The 20850-nt window shown below is 40.1% G+C and overlaps 1 protein-coding gene across 1 annotated transcript in view; it reads right to left on the bottom strand.

Moving 5' to 3' along the window:
- The window catches only part of TMEM45A (transmembrane protein 45A), a 101254-nt gene extending 80404 nt beyond the window's left edge, over positions 1–20850 (bottom strand). The window contains exon 1 of the mRNA XM_060009858.1: positions 20635–20850. The gene's annotated coding sequence lies outside the window, so the exon portion shown is untranslated. The remainder of the gene's footprint in view (positions 1–20634) is intronic.

The following is a 20850-nucleotide window of genomic DNA, read 5'->3' as shown; positions in this document are numbered from 1 at the left end:
CAAGGGATCAATCCAAGAAGAAGATATAAGAATTATAAATATATGTGCACCCAACATAGGAGCACTTCAATACATAAGGCAACTGCTAACAGCTATAAAAGAAGAAATCAACAGTAACACAAAAAAAGTGGGGGACTTTAACACCGCACTTACACCAATGGACAGATCGTCCAAACAGAAAATTAATAAGGAAACACAAACTTTAAATAACACAATAGACCAGATAGATTTAATTGATATTTATAGGACATTCCATCCAAAAACAGCACATTACTGTTTTCTTCTCAAGTGTACATGGAATATTCTTCTCAAGTGTACACGGAACATTCTCCAGGATACATCACATCTTGGGTCACAAATCAAGCCTCAGTAAATTTAAGATAATTGAAATCATATCAAGCATCTTTTCTGACCACAACGCTATAAGATTAGAAATCAATTACAGGGGAGAAAACGTAAAATACACAAACACATGGAGGCTAAATAATACTTTACTAAATAACCAAGAGATCACTGCAGAAATCAAAGAAGAAACCAAAAAATACCTAGAGACAAATTACAATGAAAACACGATGATCCAAAACCTATGGGATGCAGCAAAAGCAGTTCTAAGAGGGAAGTTTATAGCAATACAAGCCTACCTCAAGAAACAAGAAAAATCTCTATTAAACAATCTAACCTTACACCTAAAGCAACTAGAGAAAGAAGAACAAACAAAACCCAAAGTTAGTAGAAGGAAAGAAATCATAAAGATCAGAGCAGAAATAAATGAAATAGAAACAAAGAAAACAATAGCAAAGATCAATGAAACTAAAAGCTGGTTCTTTGAGAAGATAACCAAAATTGATAAACCATTAGCCACACTCATCAAGAAAAAGAGGGAGAGGGCTCAAATCAATAAGATTAGAAATGAAAAGAGAAGTTACAACAGACACCGCTGAAATACAAAGCATCCTAAGAGGTTACTACAAGCAACTCTATGCCAATAAAATGGACAACGTGGAAGAAATGGACAAATTCTTAGAAAAGTATAACCTTCCAAGAATGACCAGAAAGAAATAGAAAATATGAACAGACCAATCACAAGTAATGAAACTGAAAATGTGATTAAAAATTTTCCAACAAACAAAAGTCTAGGACCAGATGGCTTCACGGGTGAATTCTATCAAACATTTAGAGAAGAGCTAACACCTATCCTTCTCAAACTCTTCCAAAAAATTGCAGAGGAAGCAACACTCCCAAACTCATTCTATGAGGTCACCATCATCCTGATACCAAAATCAGACAAAGATACTACACAAAAAGAAAATGACAGACCAATATCCCTGATGAATATAGATGCAAAAATCCTCAACAAGATACTAGCAAACAATCTAACAACACATTAAAAGAATCATACATCATGATCAATTGGGGTTATCCCAGGGAGGCAAGGATTCTTCAGTATATACAAATCAATCAATGTGATACACCATATTAACAAACTGAACAATAAAATCCATATGATCATCTCAATAGATGCAGAAAAAGCTTTTGACAAAATTCCACACCATTTATGACAAAAACCCTCCAGGAAGTGAGAATAGAGGGAACCTATCTCAACATAATAAAGGCCATATATGACAAACCCACAGCAAACATCATTCTCAATGGTGAGAAACTGAAGCCATTTCCTCTAAGATCATGAAAAAGAAAAGGATGTCAACTCTCGCCACTATTATTCAACATAGTTTTGTAAGTCCTAGCCACGGCAATCAGGGAAGAAAAAGAAATAAAAGGAATTCAAATTGGAAAAGAAGAAGTAAAACTGTCACTGTTTGCAGATGACGTGATACTATACTTAGAGAATCCTAAAGATGCCACCAGAAAACTACAAGAGCTAATCAATGAATTTGGTAAAGTAGCAGGATACAAAATTAATGCACAGAACTCTCTTGCATTACTATACACTAATGATGAAAAATCTGAAAGAAATTAAGGAAACACTCCCATTTACCACTGCAACAAAAAGAATCAAATACTAGGGAGACAAAAGACATGTATGCAGAAAACTATAAGATACTGATGAAATAAATTAAAGATGATACAAATAGATGGAGAGATATACCACGTTCTTGGATTGGAAGAATCAATATTGTGAAAATGACTATACTACCCAAAGAAATCTACAGATTCAATGCAATCCCTATCAAATTACCAATGGCATTTTTTACAGAACTAGAACAAAAACTCTTAAAATTTGTATGGAGACACAAAAGACCTTGAATAGCCAAAGCAGTCTTGAGGGAAAGAAACGGAGCTGGGGGAATCAGACTCCCTGACTTCAGACTGTACTACAAAGCTACAGTAATCAAGACAATATGGTACTGGCACAAAAACAGAAATATAGATCAATGGAACAGGATAGAAAGCCTAGAGATAAACCCACACACCTATGGTCAACTAATCTATGACAAAGGAGGCAAAGATATACAATGGAGAAAAGACAGTCTCTTCAATAAGTTGTGCTGGGAAAACAGGACAGCTACATGTAGAAGAATGAAAGTAGAACACTTCCTAACACCATACACAAAAATAAACTCAAAATGGATTAGAGACCTAAATGTTAAGACTGGACACTATAAAACTCTTAGAGGAAAACATAGGAAGAACACTCTTTGACATAAATCACAGCAAGATCTTTTTTGATCCACCTCCTAGAGTAACGGAAATAAAAACAAAAATAAACAAATGGGATCTAATGTAACTTAAAAGGTTTTGCACAGCAAAGGAAAATACAAACAAGACGAAAAGACAACTTTCAGAATGGGGCCGGGGGAGAAAATATTTGCAAATGAATCAACGAACAAAGGATTAATTTCCAAAATATATAAACAGCTCATGCAGCTCAATATGAAAAAACAAACAACCCAATCAAAAACTGGGTAGAAGACCTAAATAGACATTTCTCCAAAGAAGACATACAGATGGCCAAGAAGCACATGAAAAGCTGCTCAACATCACTAATTATTAGAGAAATACAAATCAAAACTACAATGAGGTATCACCTCATACGAGTCAGAATGGGCATCATCAGAAAATCTACAAATAATAAATGCTGGAGAGGGTGTGGAGAAAAGGGAACCCTCTTGCACTGTTGGTGGGAATGTAAATTGATACAGCCACTATGGAGAACAGTATGGAGGTTCCTTAAAAACTAAAAATAGAATTACCATATGCCCCAGCAATTCCACTACTGGGCATATACTCAGAGAAAACCATAATTCAAAAAGACGCATGCACCCCAATGTTCATTTCAGCCGGGTCATGGAAGCAACCTAAATGCCCATCGACAGACAAATGGATAAAGAAGACGTGGTACATATATACGATGGAATATTACTCAGCCGTAAAGAGGAACGAAATTGGGTCATTTGTAGAGACGTGGATGGATCTAGAGACTGTCATACAGAGTGAAGTAAGTCGGAAAGAGAAATACAAATATCGAATATTAACGCATATGTGTGGAACCTAGAAAAATGGTACAGATGAACCGGTTTGCAGGGCAGAAATAGAGACACAGATGTAGAGAACAAACGTATGGACACTAAGGGGGGAAAGTGGCAGGGGGAGGGGTGGTGGTGGGATGAATTGGGAGATTGGGATTGACATATATACACTAATATGTATAAAATGGATAACTAATAAGAACCTGCTGTATAAAAAAATAAATTAAATAAAATTCAAAAAAATAAAACTGGGCCCTGTGCTATTATACAAGGCACAACCATGAAGCTGACCCTGAGATAAAGAATTTGTCTTCTGGTTGTTGAGAGACCTGTAGGGAAGCTATAGTGGAATTAGACGCTCTTGGGCATCATTCATCCTGGGCAGAATGCCCTGGAAAGCTCTATGACTCTACGAAGGGTCACTTTATTCTAGTATCACTTGGAGAGAAGAGTAATTCCTGCCATCTGATAAAGTCCTGAACTGGACTTCCACAAACGTGTCTGTTCCCCTGGGAGATTAAAAAGCTTTCTGCCCCTGAGACTAAATAGACATTTCTCCAAAGAAGATATTCAGATGGCCAATAGGCACACGAAAAGATGCTCAACATCACTAATTATTAGAGAAATGCAAATCAAAACTACAATGAAGTACCACCTCATACTGGCCAGAATGGCCATCATTAAAAAGTCTACAAATAACTAATGCTGGAGAGGATATGAAGAAAAGGGAACCCTGCTACATTGTTGATGGGAATGTAAATTGGTGCAGCCACTATGGAGAATGGTATGAAGCTTCCGTAAAAAACTAAAAACAGAGTTACCACGTGATCCTGCAATCCCATCCTGAGCATATATCTGGAAAAACCTATAGTTCAACAGGATACATGTACTCCAATGTTCATAGCAGCACTTTTTACAATAGCTAAGTCACAGAAGCAGCCTAAATGTCCATCAACAGACGAATGGGTAAAGAAGATGTGGTATATATACACAATGGAATACTACTCAGCCATAAAAAAGAATGAAATAATGCCATTTGCCGCAACATGGGTGGACCTAGAAATTATCATACTAAAAGAAATGTCAGAAAAAGAAAGGTAAGTACCATATGATATTACTTATATGTGGAATCTAAAATATGACACAAACAAACTTATTTACAAAACAGAAACAGACTCACAGACATAGAAAACAAACTTATGGTTACCAAAGGGAAAAGGGAGAGGAGGGATAAATTAGGAATTGGGAATTAGCAGATACCAACTACAAACTACTATATATAAAATAGATAAACAGCAAGGTCCTACTGTATAGGTATACAGAGATAGAGATATACCTGTATAGGGGGGTGTGTGTGTGTGTGTGTGTGTATATATATATATATATATATGGAATATATATATATATGTTTTATATATATATAAAAATAACTGAATCACTTTGCTGTACACCAGAAACTAACACAACATTGTAAATCAACTTTACTTCAATTTAAAAAAAAAGAAAGCTTTCTGCCCCTATAATTGGTATTTACTTATTTAAGATTAACTGGGCCCCAGTTAACCTAACCAACTGGATTGATCTGGAAAAATTGATCTTGCAGGGGTGGACCCAGTAAGAAATCTGAGTGCTTGGTGGCAAAAGATTTTCAGTAATTTTGGTTAAAGAAGAGATCTCTCTACCCTAACAAGTTGGAAGAGAATTCTTTGGTCATCAGCTTGGAAATGGTTGGATTTTATAAGAACTAGTTACAAAAAATATGACTCAACCATATGACTAAGGGCAGTAAATTAGTCTTCAAGCAGATTTCCAACAAAGGTTTTTAGAAGATTGGCTCAGTTGCTTCTTTTTTCTCTTTCTGCTTAACTGGCCTTCCCTCTTCATGTTGTTCAGGCCCTCAGTGGAATAATCATCAGGTTCTCCCCTTTCCATCTACCACCACCACCACACCCAATCAAAATCCACTCATCCTGTGAACCAAATTGCCCCTCTAATAAATTAATTTTAGAAATGTGGTTAATGATGAGATGGACTAGAGGTGGAAGTGAGCCCAAAGGAAGGCCAGTGGAGAAGCTCATTTAAACCAGAGTCTTTCTGCCAAGGATGCCACTGCTTTCTCCAATCACTAGTCTAATGGTCCTTTCTATAAGAGTAAGATGCTCAGTGATGTAAGCTAACTTCCTTATCATTTCTCCAATGACTTAGAACACCAGGAAAAAATAATCATTCACCTTTATTCTTGCTTTTTTATTCAACATAGACTCAGAATTGTCCCTGATGGATTGCTTCTCAAATCATACCCACAGGAAAAAGACAAAAAGATGGACTTTGGTTTGGAGATGGTGAAGGAGAAGATACTTCTCAATATCATTTGTTAACTAAAACATGGAAAAATAAAGTGATGATGTGCCAAACAATGAAGGAGAGATGATACTCCTGCAGCTTTTCATGAAATTTTACTTTCTCAGGCCAAAGTTCCCTCATTAACAATACTCCATCCCCAAGTCTGGCCATGTGCTTCATGATTCAGCACCATCAGTGACTGATGCTGCACCAAAAGGAAAATCCAGAGGCTTCACTGTGCTCAGTGTAAGAGTCAACACTGTTTTCCATAAAACGTAGGACCACTGTACTGTCTGAGTATAGGAGCGGGTGTGTTTTCATGACAGGCCAAACCTTTCGTTTTCACAAGAACTGGTTTCATGCCAGTGTCAGGATACTTCAAAATCCAAACATCCCCTCAGTTGACCTTTCTCCATTTCTAAGTTTTTAAAAGCTCCTTTCAAGACAGGAAAAAAAAATGGGTTGTCTTCATTTCAAAAAATAATCTTGAAGAAGGACCTCTAGAGTGGCATGTAAATTAGATTTCCAATCCAAAAAATAAGATCCACAGAAAAGAGGAGGGAAAATATCCCACCATAGCCTCTTCTGAATCCTGTGCAATTTCTGGGAAAATGAGGTTCAGGAGAAAGTTGCCGACAGAAGGGCCATCGTGGGTTTGGGGGGAAGAGGCATGAGAGGAGAGGGCAGAGACAAAAGTGGGGAGACGGAAGCAGGACTGAGACTGAAGCAAAGTCAGAGGCTCCTGCCCCCTTCAAGGGTTTCCCATTGTCAAGCTGATTCTCTTCTCATGGAAAAATAAACTTCCACCTGAGAACCAATCAGAATGTAACTGCTTTTCAGGGCTCAGTTGTTTCATCCACTCATTCCACCCTCTCTGACTCATTAGCACACAAGCAGAAATAATTAAAAATAATGCCAAAACAAAACCAGCGCCGCCTACCACAATTAACAATTGTTAAATTGTATCTAGCTTTTCTGTGCATTTCTCTCCAGAAATCATAACCTTTGTCCTTGATTGCATCGTCCTGGTGGGCTGAAAGTCCCAGATACATGCAGGAATACAGAATGTGGTCCTAAGCTCATCAGGTAAAGGCAGAAAGCCTCAACCATACTCTCTTTTTTTTTTAAGATTTACTTACTTTATTTTTTTTTTTGGCTGCATCAGGTCTTAGTTGCGGCATGTGGGATCTTCATTGAGGTATGCAGGATCTTTCGCTGTGGCGTGCGGGCTTCTCTCTAGTTGTGGTAGCGGGTTTTGTCTTCTCTAGCTGTGGTGCACAAGCTCCAGGGCTGATGGGCTCTGCAGCTGTGGCACTCGGGTTCCAGACTCATGGGCTCTGTAGTCTGCAGTACGCAGGCTCAGCAGATGTGGGGCGCAGGCTTAGCTGCCCCGCGACATGTGGGATCTTAGTTCCCTGACCAGAGATTGAACCCGCATCCCCTGCATTGTAAGGCGGATTCTTTACCACTGGACCACCAGGGAAGTCCCATCACCCATGCTCTCTTAATCTCTTTCATACCTATCTCTCTCACTGGAAAACACCAGAGAGGAACAGAACCTCCTCCAATCAATACCGATTTGAAGGAAATGAAAGTGATAAACTTATTCCATCTACCATCTAGCACTGCTGCTGTTGTTGTTATTATTATCATTATTGAATACTGCAAGTGAATCGTTTCTGCCCCAAGAACTATCATAGTGACCATGAGAATACTGACCAGTATGCATCCCTGCACCCCAGCTGCAGTAACCCAATCCATAGTACAGTCGACATTAGGAATAAAAGTAAAGTTTTTGAAGACCTCTGATCAAAAGCCTCTTTTCTAGGTGAAAATGTGACTTTTAAGACCTCTGCTTTAAAAGACAAACTGGGGGGCTTCCCTGGTGATGCAGTGGTTGAGAATCTGCTTGCCAATGCGGGGGACACGGGTTCGAGCCCTGGTCTGGGAGGATCCCACATGCCGCGGAGCGGCTGGACCCATGAGCCACAACTGCTGAGCCTGCGCATCTGGAGCCTGTGCTCCACAACGGGAGAGGCCGTGACAGTGAGAGGCCCGCGTAAAAAATATATAAATAAATAAAAATTTTAAAAGACAAACTGACTTGGGACTTCCCTGGCGGTCCAGTGGTTGGGACTTCACCTTCCAATGCAGGGGGTGTGGGTTCAATCCTTGGTCGGGGAGCTAAGGTCCCACATGCCTTGCGGCCAAAAAACCCCAACAGAAAACAGAAGCAGTACGGTAACAAATTCAATAAAGACTTTAAAAATGGTCCACGTCAAGAAAAATCTAAAAAAGACAAACTGACTTCCAATTTTTTCAAAGACTGACCATTTAGTCCCAATCCTTCAAAGAAAGTAACATTTCCATCAAATGAGAGTAATGGTATCTTGTTGTCATCTTCAAGTAGGAGCTTTCCTACAAATTGATCTGAGATACAACATTTTAAGAAACATATACTTTTCCAGCATCCAAGAGATTTATAAGTTGTATGAAGAAAAGCCATATATCAGCACCGGCAGAATGGGAGAGGATTGCAAGGTGCTTAGCACCAGCCAAACTGAAGAAAACTTGTTTTTTCAAGCAGCAAAGCATCTAAGAAGAGATATCCAGAAGATACGGTGTCAGGCTGAACTTCAGGGCAGTGATGAATCAGAGAAACACACCTGGTGACCAAATTTAAAACTATCTAATTCTCAGAGGAGAATAGACAGCCCAGGTTCAAAGCTTAGAGCTCATTTATGGACCCCCAGAGCATTAAGCTCATGCATGACCCCAGAGTAACCTCTCTGATCCAACCTCAAACTGCTGGTGGTGAAGTAGAGGTCTGAATCTTCAGCCTTGCTCACAGTCCTAACACGACATTGGTGACTTCAATCCCTGTACACTCCTGTTGAATTTCAAAGGCTTCTGGTTCTAGACCCTGGCTTAACCCACCCCTTAGACCTGTCAGCAGATCTTGGCCTCCCTGGTTTGGCCCTTACTGCTCTCTAAGGCATTTGATTCCGAGTCATCCATTGGCCTCAGAGAATTAGCCCCACCTCGCCCTCCATTCATTGTCCCCTACTCCCAGCTCCAACCCTTGGGACGGATACATGATGCGCTTGGCTGTTTACCTTACCATAATCCAATGGGGAAGCTGGAGTTATCAAACACAGGAAAAGTATTTCAAAAAAACAACAATAGACATCAAAGAGGAACTGCTATCTCAGAAGCCAAGGTAAATATCAACACAGACCATGGTGTGGCAGACTCCGGCTTGTTATGTACAAAATGTTACTCTGAAGGCCTCGACTATTTGACTTTTTAATGGTACAAAAATGTGTATGGAAATACACCTCTAGGACAGTCAAGGACAGTGTATTTACATTTTAAACACAACTGCTTTACTTTCTTTTTTTTTTTTTTTTGCGGTACGCGGGCCTCTCACTGTTGTGGCCTCTCCCGTTGCAGAGCACAGATTCCGGACGCGCAGGCTCAGCGGCCATGGCTCACGGTCCCAGCCGTTCCGCGGCATGTGGGACCTTCCCGGACCGGGGCACGAACCCGTGTCCCTTGCATCGGCAGGCGGACTCTCAACCACTGCGCCACCAGGGAAGCCCGGATATTGCTTTTTTATGATTTGTTAGGCACGTCTGGAGCAGTGCTCAGTGTAGGGTTAATTATTCCCCATTACTGTTTCTGCTGTATAACAAAGTGCATCAGCTATACATATACATATGTCCCCATATCTCTTCCCTCTTGTGTCTCCCTCCCTCCCACATCCCACCCCTCTAGGTGGTCACAAAGCACCGAGCTGATCTCCCTGTGCTATGCTGCTGCTTCCCACTAGCTATCAGTTCATTCTCAAGCCCTCACCTCTTTTGTTTGTGATTTCTTGGGGATCGTTGCCTTCCCACTGCCTGATGGCCAGCGTTTCAAAAACCGTATATTGTTTCATATATTTTATCTGATATTATTTCAGGTTATTTCAGGCAAAAGAATAAATCTGGCCCTGTTACTCTATCTTGGGCAAAAACAGAACTTCTTTAAAATTCAGTCAACTTAGCACTAAATACCAGTATTACACAGAAAAGATACTATCAATACTTTAACCCGTGTTTTTCAAAATAAGGTCCTTGAGCCGCCTGCCTGAGAATCTCCTGGGATGCTTGATAAAATGAACATTCCTACTTCACATCCCCAGATCTACTGAATATAAATTTCTTGCCGCTAAAATTTGACAGTTGTTTTCATTACCAGGACAATTCATTAACAAAAGACAATAAAATTCCTCTTCTGAAAGTTGGGAAATCATTAGAATTGGCAATGGGTTAAAAAGGCATTGAAATGATAAAGCTTGAAATGATGTTGGCAATGGGTTAAAAAGGCATTGAAATGATAAAGCCTGAAACGATGTTCACACCAGCTTTTATAGCTTTCAGCTACAAAAGCATGCTCTGTATAAACCATGACTCTCCATGGCTACATGAGCAATTCTGGAGCTGCTTCCTACTCATTCATTGCAACAGTAGTGCTCCATTTGGAGACTAGAAAGCAATGGTGAGATGGGGAGAGAATCTTGACTGCCTCCACACAGAGGGCCTCTGGATGGCAAGTGTTCAGGGCCAAAGTCAAACCAACCAAGAAACTGTTTTGCCAGGATGTGTGCTTCCCCTCAGCTCACTGAATAAAGTCATGCTCCCCACCAATGAATTTTCATCAACAGTAACAACAATCACACTATCAATCTTTTATTCTCCAATCTCAAGAGCAATTGGAATGACCCCTGTACAATCCTGACCCATATCAGTCCCATTTTCTGAGGAAGGAAACAAACAGCCTAACACGCTTGTATAAGGTGTGAACAGAATACGGATATCATGAGGCTGAGTCTATCAGAGGAGCAGTAGGTTACATTACTCGAGCAGAGTTCCTCACAAATCTTCTCTGGGACTTGGTATTGGCCATCTCACTCATTTTGAAGCTAGTGGCAAAGTTCTCGCTCCTGGAGGAAGTGAGGGAAGCACCAGTGCAAGCTTGAGCTTGTAGACGAAAGAACAAAACAAAGCGTATCTCACATCTCAAATCATTATGTGTTCTCTACCTGAACCTACTTTTTTATCCAAAGTCTGACTACATTTCATTAGCATTGGGGGAAGAGTGGGCAAGGCGGAGATGGAGATGGGAGAATGTAGGCAGAGCCAGATTACCTTTCAGCCCATGGTAAATATCTGGACTTTATGTTAAATGCAGTGGGAAGCCATTGCAGGGTTTAAGCAGGGGAATGATGGGACCTTATGTGTATTTTTAAAGAATCATCCTGGTTGCTTTGTGGCACATCCTGGTTGTTTTACAGGGGGCAAGAGTGAAAGCAAGGAGAACCCAAGGACAATGCTAGTGAAGCCATAGTCTGTGGACCAACGCTAGTAAGCAAACTGTTCACCATCTGCAACAAGATAATCACGGAAACGGACAGTAAACGTTTAGAAACTTTAAAACATTTTAGAGTAATACGACATTGCTGCAACATCCAAATAGGAGTTTTTATATTTTTACAAAAATGTCAAGCTTCACTGGACCGAGGGAAAAAAAATAAAACCAAAACCAAACTGATCCTTTACCACAGATAGTTTAATACACTGTGGCAGTAATTCAGGCCAGGGGTGATGGATGCCGGAACTAGGGTGTATCAGGCACAGAGGATACAAAGTGTTCACCCTCCCAGGATTACAAAGGATGGTAAGAGGAATCTGGCAGATCAGAACAAGGAATCTGGTGCACACAGAAAGACCTCTACCTCTGCTGACCAGCACTAGACTCGACTACTCACCAACCCTCTGAGAAGTTGCCATCAACAGCAGTTGCTTCACTCCTGAGTGTATTACACATGGCATAAATGTTAAGTGTTCAGACACTGAAATGAGGTTATCCTATGTTTAAGTCCTGATTTCATCACTGTGTGATCTTGGAAGAGTTACTTAACCTCTCTGGGCCTCAGTTACCTCATCTATAAAATTGGAATAATAAGAGCCTCTATCCCATAAGGTGTCCATGAAGATAAAATGAGAAGAACCCTGAGAAGGGGCTGACACCTCATAAATGGTCACTCAGCCATTAGTTGTTTGTGTATTTTTCTGGGAAGAAAGAGCTTTAAAGCATGATGACGGTTACATAATCTCTATCCTCCGTGGAGCACAATAAAGTTCACAAAACCCTATCACATACAGTACTTCATGACTCCTCTCTTAGAAGTAGGGAGAGACAGGCCTGATTTTCTGATGAGGAAAATGAGGCTTAGTGTCCATACAGAGGTTCCCAACTTGCCCCAGGAGGATGAGGTATTGATTCATCCCTCTTCTCCCCACAGTGGAAACAACCTGTCCGAAAAGTCACACAAGCAGCAAGAAAAAAACCAAGATCACTGTGCTCTTCCACAGTCTGTCTTCATGCCCTTAGTGCATACAAACCGAAGGCAGAGCAGGAGGAGGAAAAGCAACACCAGAGATGGAGAAGCTGGGGTTCAGTTCTCCTTCCTGCTGGCTTAAAGGTAAGGAGCATCTAGGTCTCTGACCCCAGTTCCCCCATTCTTCCTCAACACAACTTTCTCTCTCCCCCTTATTACTCTCTCTTCCTCGGACCTTTATCCCCAAGGTTCAGCTATGACATGATTTTTGTGTGAGTATTTTTCATGATTTTCTTCTTCTTCACTAACATTTTTAATGGTATTGAATTTTCATTATTTATTAAACATACAGTGTCCCTAAAACTGTCCTAAATGTGCTCCTTACTACCATACCTCTCTCTATTTTGGCTTTTCCTCTCTTCCTTTAAGAGTTTTTGACAATCATTTGTCCGAATTATTCCTGGCTTACAGAGAGAGGAAGCAAGAATCAAATAATTGGAGAAAAACTCTCTGAGCTAAAGAAAGACTTGGGTCTTCAAATGGAAAGGACACATCAAGAGAAAACAGGATGTTAAAAAAAATTTTTTTAAGATCCATACCTAGACATATCAAAGTGAAATTCAGAACTTTATACTTTTTTAATTTAAAGTGTAAGGAAGTAATTTAATATAGGGCTACTTGGATATGAAGGATGCCATTTGAATTTTATGAGAGTAGTTATTAATCCCAATATTTTGATATTTTAATCTATTGTTTTGTCTGTAGAAGAATATTTTAGGAACTAATATATCTTTTTCTGAAGAAATAGTTACCCAAATTTCAAAAATCTCTTATATTTCACTTTGGTTTCTTTTTCTTCTATTAAATTTATGACAAATGAAATATAATACTTTTTACTGAAAATGTATTTGGTGGTAGACTCTGGGCCAGGGATAAACACAGTGTCTCTACACAAGAAACTGGGTCTATTTGGCCACCTAGTTGTTGACTCAAGTCAGAAAACAGAGTAAGTAGGATTTCAGGTCATTAGGAGGGAATTCAAATGCCTCCTAAACACCTAAGTTCCTACCAGGAAATGACACAGCCACGGGGGAATTCTGGCTCTGAAAAAAGTGAAGTTAATGGGAGCTCTACATAATTTGGTGAGAAAGAGTTCACCTTTCAGCTTAAAGAAGTGAGTTTTCATGGGAATGAGGCCACAAGGAACAGTGCAAGCAGTCTGATTTGAGAAGCTTAGCCCAATGCCACTCTTACTTTAAGTGGCATGGTCTTCTATAGAAAAAGAACATTCTTTCATTTTAGCTTCACCTACTGTTCTCCATGACAAGATATGCCACAAAAATCTATACATCTCAGGTGACAGGTTGAGATTTGTATATTATACATGTATATGCTTATGTATGTGTGGAGCTAAAAAAAAAAACAAAAAACAAGGGCAGAACAATGAATACAATATGGTCTCATTTATATTTTAAAATTATATTTACGTTTAGATCTATACCTGTGAGTGGATTCTTGGAGAAGGTCTAGAAGGATACAGGCCAAACTACTAACAAAGGTACCTCGGGGACAGTAGTGGGATGGGAAGAAAGCAGGTAAGAAAAGGGGAAAACATTAGTTTTGACTCTATACACTGTTTCAATTTTTTCAGCTCATATAGATTACTTTTTTAATTCTAAAGCCAAAAGAAATTAGAAGGGTTAGGAAAAAAGAAAGAAAAAAAGAAAGAAGGAAAGAAAGAAAGAAAAAGAAAGAAAGAAAGGAAGGAAGGAAGAGAGAGAGAGAGGGAGGGAGGAAGGAAGAAAGGGAGGAAGGTGGAAAGAGAGGAAGGAAAGCTATCAGCAATCAATGCCCTTTAACCATAGGAAAAATCTTTCTTTCTTGTAGAGAGTAAAAGTTATCAGAAGTAGAAATTTTGAGTAATTCTATGAGGAAAAAATTAGCACTTTAGACATAGCTTTAAAAATAAGTCAAGAATGAATCAATATTTTAATACTATGTCTATATGTATTCTAATGGTGTTTATAAAGAGAAGAGCATTATAATGATTAATAAGTGAATTGCTTAGATATCCACATACAAAACAATAAAGTCGGACCCTTACCTCCATCATATACAAAATTAATTCAAAATGTATCAAAGACCCAAACATCAGAACTAAAACTATAAATCTCTTAGAAGAAAACACAGAAGAAAATCTTCATGACACTTGATTTGGCAATGATTCTCGGATATGACACCAAAAGCACAGGCAACAAAAGAAAAAATATATTAATCGGACTACATCAAACGACGATACCAACAGAGTGAAAAGGCATCCCAGGGAATGGGAGAAAATATCTGCAAATCATATGCCCAATAAATAGATAACATCAAGAATATATAAAGAACACCTACAACTCAATAAGAAAACAAAACCTGACTTAAAAATGAGCAAAGAACTTAAATAGACCTTTCTCCAAAGAAGATATACAAATGGTCAATAAGCACAGGAAAGGGTGCTCAACATCACTAATCAGAAACACAAATCAAAGACACAATAAGATATCACTTCATATCCATGAGGATGGCTGTTATTAAAAATAAAAACAAACAAACAAAAAAACCCAGAACAACAAGTGTTAGCAAGGATGTAGAGAAATCAGAATCCTTATGCATTGTTGATAAGAATATAAAATGGTGCAGGGCTTCCCTGGTGGCGCAGTGGTTAAGAATCTGCCTGCCAATGCAGGGGACACGGATTCGAGCCCTGGTCCAGGAAGATCCCACATGCCGCGGAGCAACTAAGCGGTGCGCCACAACTACTGAGCCTGCGCTATAGAGCCTGTGAGCCACAACTACTGAAGCCCGCGTACCTAGAGCCCGTGCTCCGCAACAAGAGAAGCCACGACAATGAGAAGCCCACACATCACAACGAAGAGTAGCTCCCACTAGCCGCAACTAGAGAAAGCCCACGCACAGCAACAAAGACCCAACGCAGCCAAAAATAAATAAAATTTATTTTAAAAAATAAATAAAATTTATTTTAAAAAAATAAAATGGTGCAGCTACTGTGGAAAACAGTATGGCAGGTCCTCAAAAAATAAAAAATTGAATTACTTTATGATCCAGAAGTAATTCCACTTCTGGGTTTATACCCAAAATAATTGAAAGCAGGAACCCCAATAGATATTTCTACACCAATGTTCATAGCAGCATTATTCACAACAGGCAAAAGATGTAGTATTAGTCAGGGTTCTCCAGAGAAATATAACCAATAGGATATAGATATATAGGTAAATATATATGAAGAAAGAGAGAGAGAGATTTATCTCAGGAATTGGCTCACATGACTGTGGAGGCTGGTAAATCCAAAAGCTTCAGGATAAGCTAACAAACTGGAAACCCAGGGAAGAGTTGCTGCTGCAGTTCAAGTCTTAAGGCAGTCTACTGGCAGAATTCCCTCTTCAAGGGAGACCAGTCTTGTTCTGTGAAGGCCTTCAAATGACTGGATGAGACCCACCTACATTATGGAAGCTAATCTGCTTTACTCAAAGTCTACTAATCTAAATGTTAATTTCATCTAAAAATACCTTTACAAAAATATCTAGAATAATGTTTGACCCATTTTCTGGATACTGTGGCCTAGACAAATTGACACAAAACGTTAAGTTCACAGACGGAAATAACCCAAATGCCCATCAACGTTTTGTTTGGGATAAACAAAATGTGGTATATACATACAATGGAAAATTATTCAGCCTTAAAAAGCAATGAAATTATGACACTTACTACAATATGGATGAACCTTGAAGACGTTATGCTAAGTGAAACAAGCCAGTCATAAAAGGACAAATACTGTATAATTCCACTTATAAGAGGTAACTAGAGTAGTCAAATTCATAAACACAGAATACAGAACGGTTGTTCCCAGAGGGTGAGGAGAGGGGAGGGGAAGGTAACAGAGAGTTATTGTTTAATGAATACAGAGTTTCAGTTTGATGAAAAAGTTCTGGAGGGACTTCCCTGGTGGCACAGTGGTTAAGAATCCGCCTGCCAATGCAGGGGACATGGGTTCGAGCCCTGGTCCGGGAAGACCCCACATGCTGCGGAGCAACTAAGCCCGTACACCACAGCTACTGAGCCTGCGCTCTACAGCCCGCATGCCACAACTACTGAAGCCCACGTGTCTAGAGCCCGTGCTCCGCAACAAGAAAAGCCACCACAATGAGAAGCCCGCACACCGCAACGAAGAGTAGCCCCTGCTCGCCGCAACTAGGGAAAGCCCCCGCACAGCAACGAAGACCCAAGGCAGCCAAACTAATTAATTAATTTATTTATTTATTAAAAGTTCTGGTTGCACCATAATGTGAATGTACTTGATGTCACTGAACTATACACTTAGAAATGGTTATAATGCCAAATTTTATGTTATGTTTATTTTACCACAGTAAAAAAAAAATGAATTGCTTACATGTATAGGCTTTACTATGACGCAGACACCATGCTAAATGCCTTATATTGATTTTCTCATTTAATGCCTTTGATATTCCCATTTTATAAATAATAAAGCCTAGAGAAAGTGACTCGCTCAAGGCACACTAGTAAGAAGCAGATCTAGGGTTGAAACCCTTCATCTGACTCAAAAATCCATGTGCTCGGTCAGTGTGCTATACTGAAAAGAGTGACTACATTAAGGTAATGAGACAGAAAGCAAATTAAACTGTTTTTCAAGTAATATTTTAAAGTTAATTAAACATATTAAAAATTTTAAGAATGAATTCCCCCAAAAATATCGAATCCAGACTGGGTATGACTAATAATAAGACACCTAAAATAGTCCTACGTTAACCTTCACCATGAGACATTCCTATCCCCAAACCACAGCATCTCCAGAAATAAGACAAGAAACCAGGCTGCCCAAGAAATAGGAATAGAAAGTGTACCTGGCATCTGCCCATTCTTCCACAAGCCTTGGAACATTTCATAGTTTCTCTATTTTTTTTAAATAAAACTACTGTAGTTCCATTTATATTTTTAAATTATATTTACGTTTAGATCTATACCTGTGAGTAGATTCTTGGAGAAGGACTGGAAGGATACAGACCAAACTATTAGCAAAGATTACCTCTCGAGAAAGTAGTAAAATGGAAAGAAGGCAGGTAAATAAAGGAGAAACCATTACTTTTGACACATACACTCTGTTCCAGTTTCTCAAAGGATACAGTCATTCAACTGACATTACTGAATGTCTACCATAAGTCCAGGGTCTATGGTGGTTCTGTTCAATCAAGATGAAAAGACAGAATGATTATCTGTAATGAGCTCCATCTAATAAACAAGTAACACATCTCCTGTCTGCATGTGCAATGCATCCCATAGACAAGATTCATGTTGGTATTATAGTCCCTGCAGGGAATTTTTACCAACCCCACTCCTCCAAATGGTCCCTCCCCCTCCAGTGATTCTCCCTCCATGGACTTCTTGACTACCACCGCCACAAACAAGAAGAGCAGCCCTGCTGTATTACACCCAAGGCAGCATAGACTAGTGGTGAAGGCTTGGGCTCTGGAGTTACACCGTCTGGGTCTGCGTCTGTCATTTGTACAGTGTGACCTTGGGCAAGTTTCTTAATCCGCCCGTGCCTCTGTCACCTCAGCTAATAGGTACCAACCCTCACAGGATTACTGAGAGGCTATATGAGTTAAGGCAGGTAAAGTACTCAGAACAATGTCTGTCATATATTAAGTGTTCAGAAAATCCATTACTCATAGATGGATCAAATAGCCTTCTAGAAGCAACAGACTGTCCCAGGGAAAAGAAATAAAAGATCATCCAATGGAAGAGGGATCTTAGAGATCATTTTACAGATGATGGCACAGAGAGGGCCATAATGGCTCAATGTCTTGCCCAAGGACATGCAGGTGGTCCACGGCAGCATCAGGACCAGACTCAGGTTCTCTCTGACACAGCACAGTGCTCACGAGGAAGAGAAAGCAGAGCTCTCCAAACTGACTTGTCACTTAGGTGCATACTACAGGTCTCATCTACTTTAATACTTGTGCATCCTAAAGTTATAAGTATTAGCATGTGAATGCTCGATTCTCTGAGCAGCATGAAAAAGGGCTTTTTGGCACACACACTGTGTGTGTAGGGGTTGGGGAGGGGTGCAGGTGCAACAATCACATCCATGTCAAAGACTTTAGGGCATGACCTGTTTCTGAAATGTAGCCTCGGTAATAGTCCAGGATGCCAGACCACTTCAGTAGAGCTCCAAGACAGCCACTCACTCACAGAGTGAGTCCAAAAAGTGGAGCTGAGACTCACTGGTCAGTCCTGCAAGGCCCTGAGGTGGGGGTCACTGAAGCAGTGGAGCAGATCAGGAAGTGTATGCTGGGCAAGGGGGAGAAACTGAGAGATGGATCATTCCAGAAATACCTCCAACTATGTAACTGCTGCAAGTTCAGCTTGTGACCCCCTACCAATCTTACTTCCCAAGCCTCTCCTTCCCCACAGAGAGGCTCTCCATGCCACCCTCTCCTACCCCTCCCACTTTTCCAACCTTTCCACCTACTAAGCTCTCACAGATTATCCCACATCACAACCCAACATCCCCCCAGGAGAAATTCACACTTTTCAGCCTCAGTGCATTTTTGCCCATGCTTTCCCTTCCTCCTGGAGTGCCTGCCACCTTCTGTTCTATGATCCCTTTCCCCTCAACCAAAGCCATTTGGCAAAATCCTTTTCCAGAAATGCCAACCCTTTCTTGAAACCATCCTCTTTCCCAGAGGGAAAGATCCTCTTTCCCAGAGCCCTCTAGGTCTTTCTAAGGCACTTGATAAATTCCACCTCACTCCCCTCTCCAAACTCTCTCTCCTTTACAGCCATATACAGTGCCCAATTAACAAGGGGTCTGCACTCAGTAAACACTAGTTGCTAGTGTAGAAGTCAAAATGCTGGCTGGGAAAACAAGTGCAGCACGGGAAGCCGAAAAGGACGGCAATGAAGAGTGTGCACAACAGCAAAGACTAACTCTGTGCCAGAACCAAGGGTTTAACGCGTGTTAACTCATCTAGTTTTCAAGACAATCCCATGAGATAGGTGCTATTATCGTCACGTACAAAGGAGGGAACTGAGGTATGATGGACTGAGTAACCTACCCAAGGTCAAACGGCAGGGTTTTAAATTGAACCAGGCCAGCTGGCTCTTGATACTGATTCTCTGCAACACTGTTCCTTCTAACCCTACATCCCTGAAAACCACTTCACCTCTTCCACTCACAGTGTGCAGTGCCTTTCTGAATCAAAAACACACTTTGCAACTTGCAATTATGGCACCTACTGCTTTCTAAGTCAAAAATTAAAGATCAATTCTGGCCACAGCTGCCACAAGAGTAAATAACATATGATAAAGTCTCAAATCTAAAACATTGCTTAAACAGAGACAATTAGAGATGTTTGGGATGGAATGGGCCTCTGGCCATTCACCTAGCTCAGTATTTGCCATCATTTCCATTTTAAAGTCCTGAAATATATACCAGAATTATGTGCAAGCACAAACATCTAACAGCACTCTGAATATTACTCTGATAGAATTATGGGGGTAATAATATAATTATAAGCTTACTGATGCACACAGTGGTCTATCACGTTTAGTACGGTTTTTTAACAATCATCAAGGAATTTGGGCCTACCACTAAGGACAGGAGAATATAGAAAAGACACTGAGCTACATTCACATGTAAGTGAAACAGTAATTACCTATATAATTCAGGATTTAAATAATTTAATATTAAATATTCCATTAAAGGAAGCAAAAGTTTTGTTAATTCTGAAAGCCAGATAACTTTTCAATCTTCTGACGAAACGGCGGGGGGGGACTTCCGTGGTAGTGCAGTGGTTAAGACCCCATGCTCCCAATGCAGGGGGCCTGGGTTCGATGCCTGCTCAGGGAACTAGATCCCACATGCATGCCATAACTAAGAGTTCGCATGCTGCAACTAAGGAGCCAGCCTCCTGAAACGAAGACCCAGCGCAACCAAATAAATAAATAAATACTTTAAGAAAAACAGGGAGGGGGGATGGATAAAAATTCCGGCTTTACAAATGTATACCTGTTCTCACAGAAAGAAAATAGAAAAATAAATGTATCAATAGATTCAACTTTGAAGTCAGGAGAGGCTTTTTACAGGATAACAGTTAAATTTCTGTTCCCAGAAAATTTTTAAATAGCATACAGATAACCCCAAAATTAAATTTAATTAAATTACATTAAAATGTTAGCAAAGCAGAAGAAAAGGAAACGAGGTTCTGTGCAGTTTGTGGCAGCAAGCGATATTTTTCTCTCCCTGATATAAAGGCTTAGTGAGAACAGCAAAAAGACGCAGGGTAGAGATCACAGCGGGAGAAATAAGATATCCAGCACGTACCCAAAACTTACCCAACTCGGTCTTACTCAACGCTATTTTTCCCACTTTGCCAGTTTTAAATCAGACAGCGGCTGGGCTTTTGCTGTTGCTGTTTCTGTCCTTTTGATCCCAGAGCCCCATGAAAGTTAAACTGTGTGTTGGATGGGATCTGGCCCCGTCTCGCATTAGGGCGAAAAAAGTTTTAAACTTGGATTCCTGGTTGCTTCTTTGGAAAAGTGAATAAATAA

Source organism: Delphinus delphis, chromosome 4, assembly GCF_949987515.2.
Source record: "Delphinus delphis chromosome 4, mDelDel1.2, whole genome shotgun sequence".
In the NCBI taxonomy this organism is placed as follows: Eukaryota; Metazoa; Chordata; class Mammalia; order Artiodactyla; family Delphinidae; genus Delphinus; species Delphinus delphis.
This window is presented reverse-complemented; position numbering and strand designations above follow the sequence as displayed.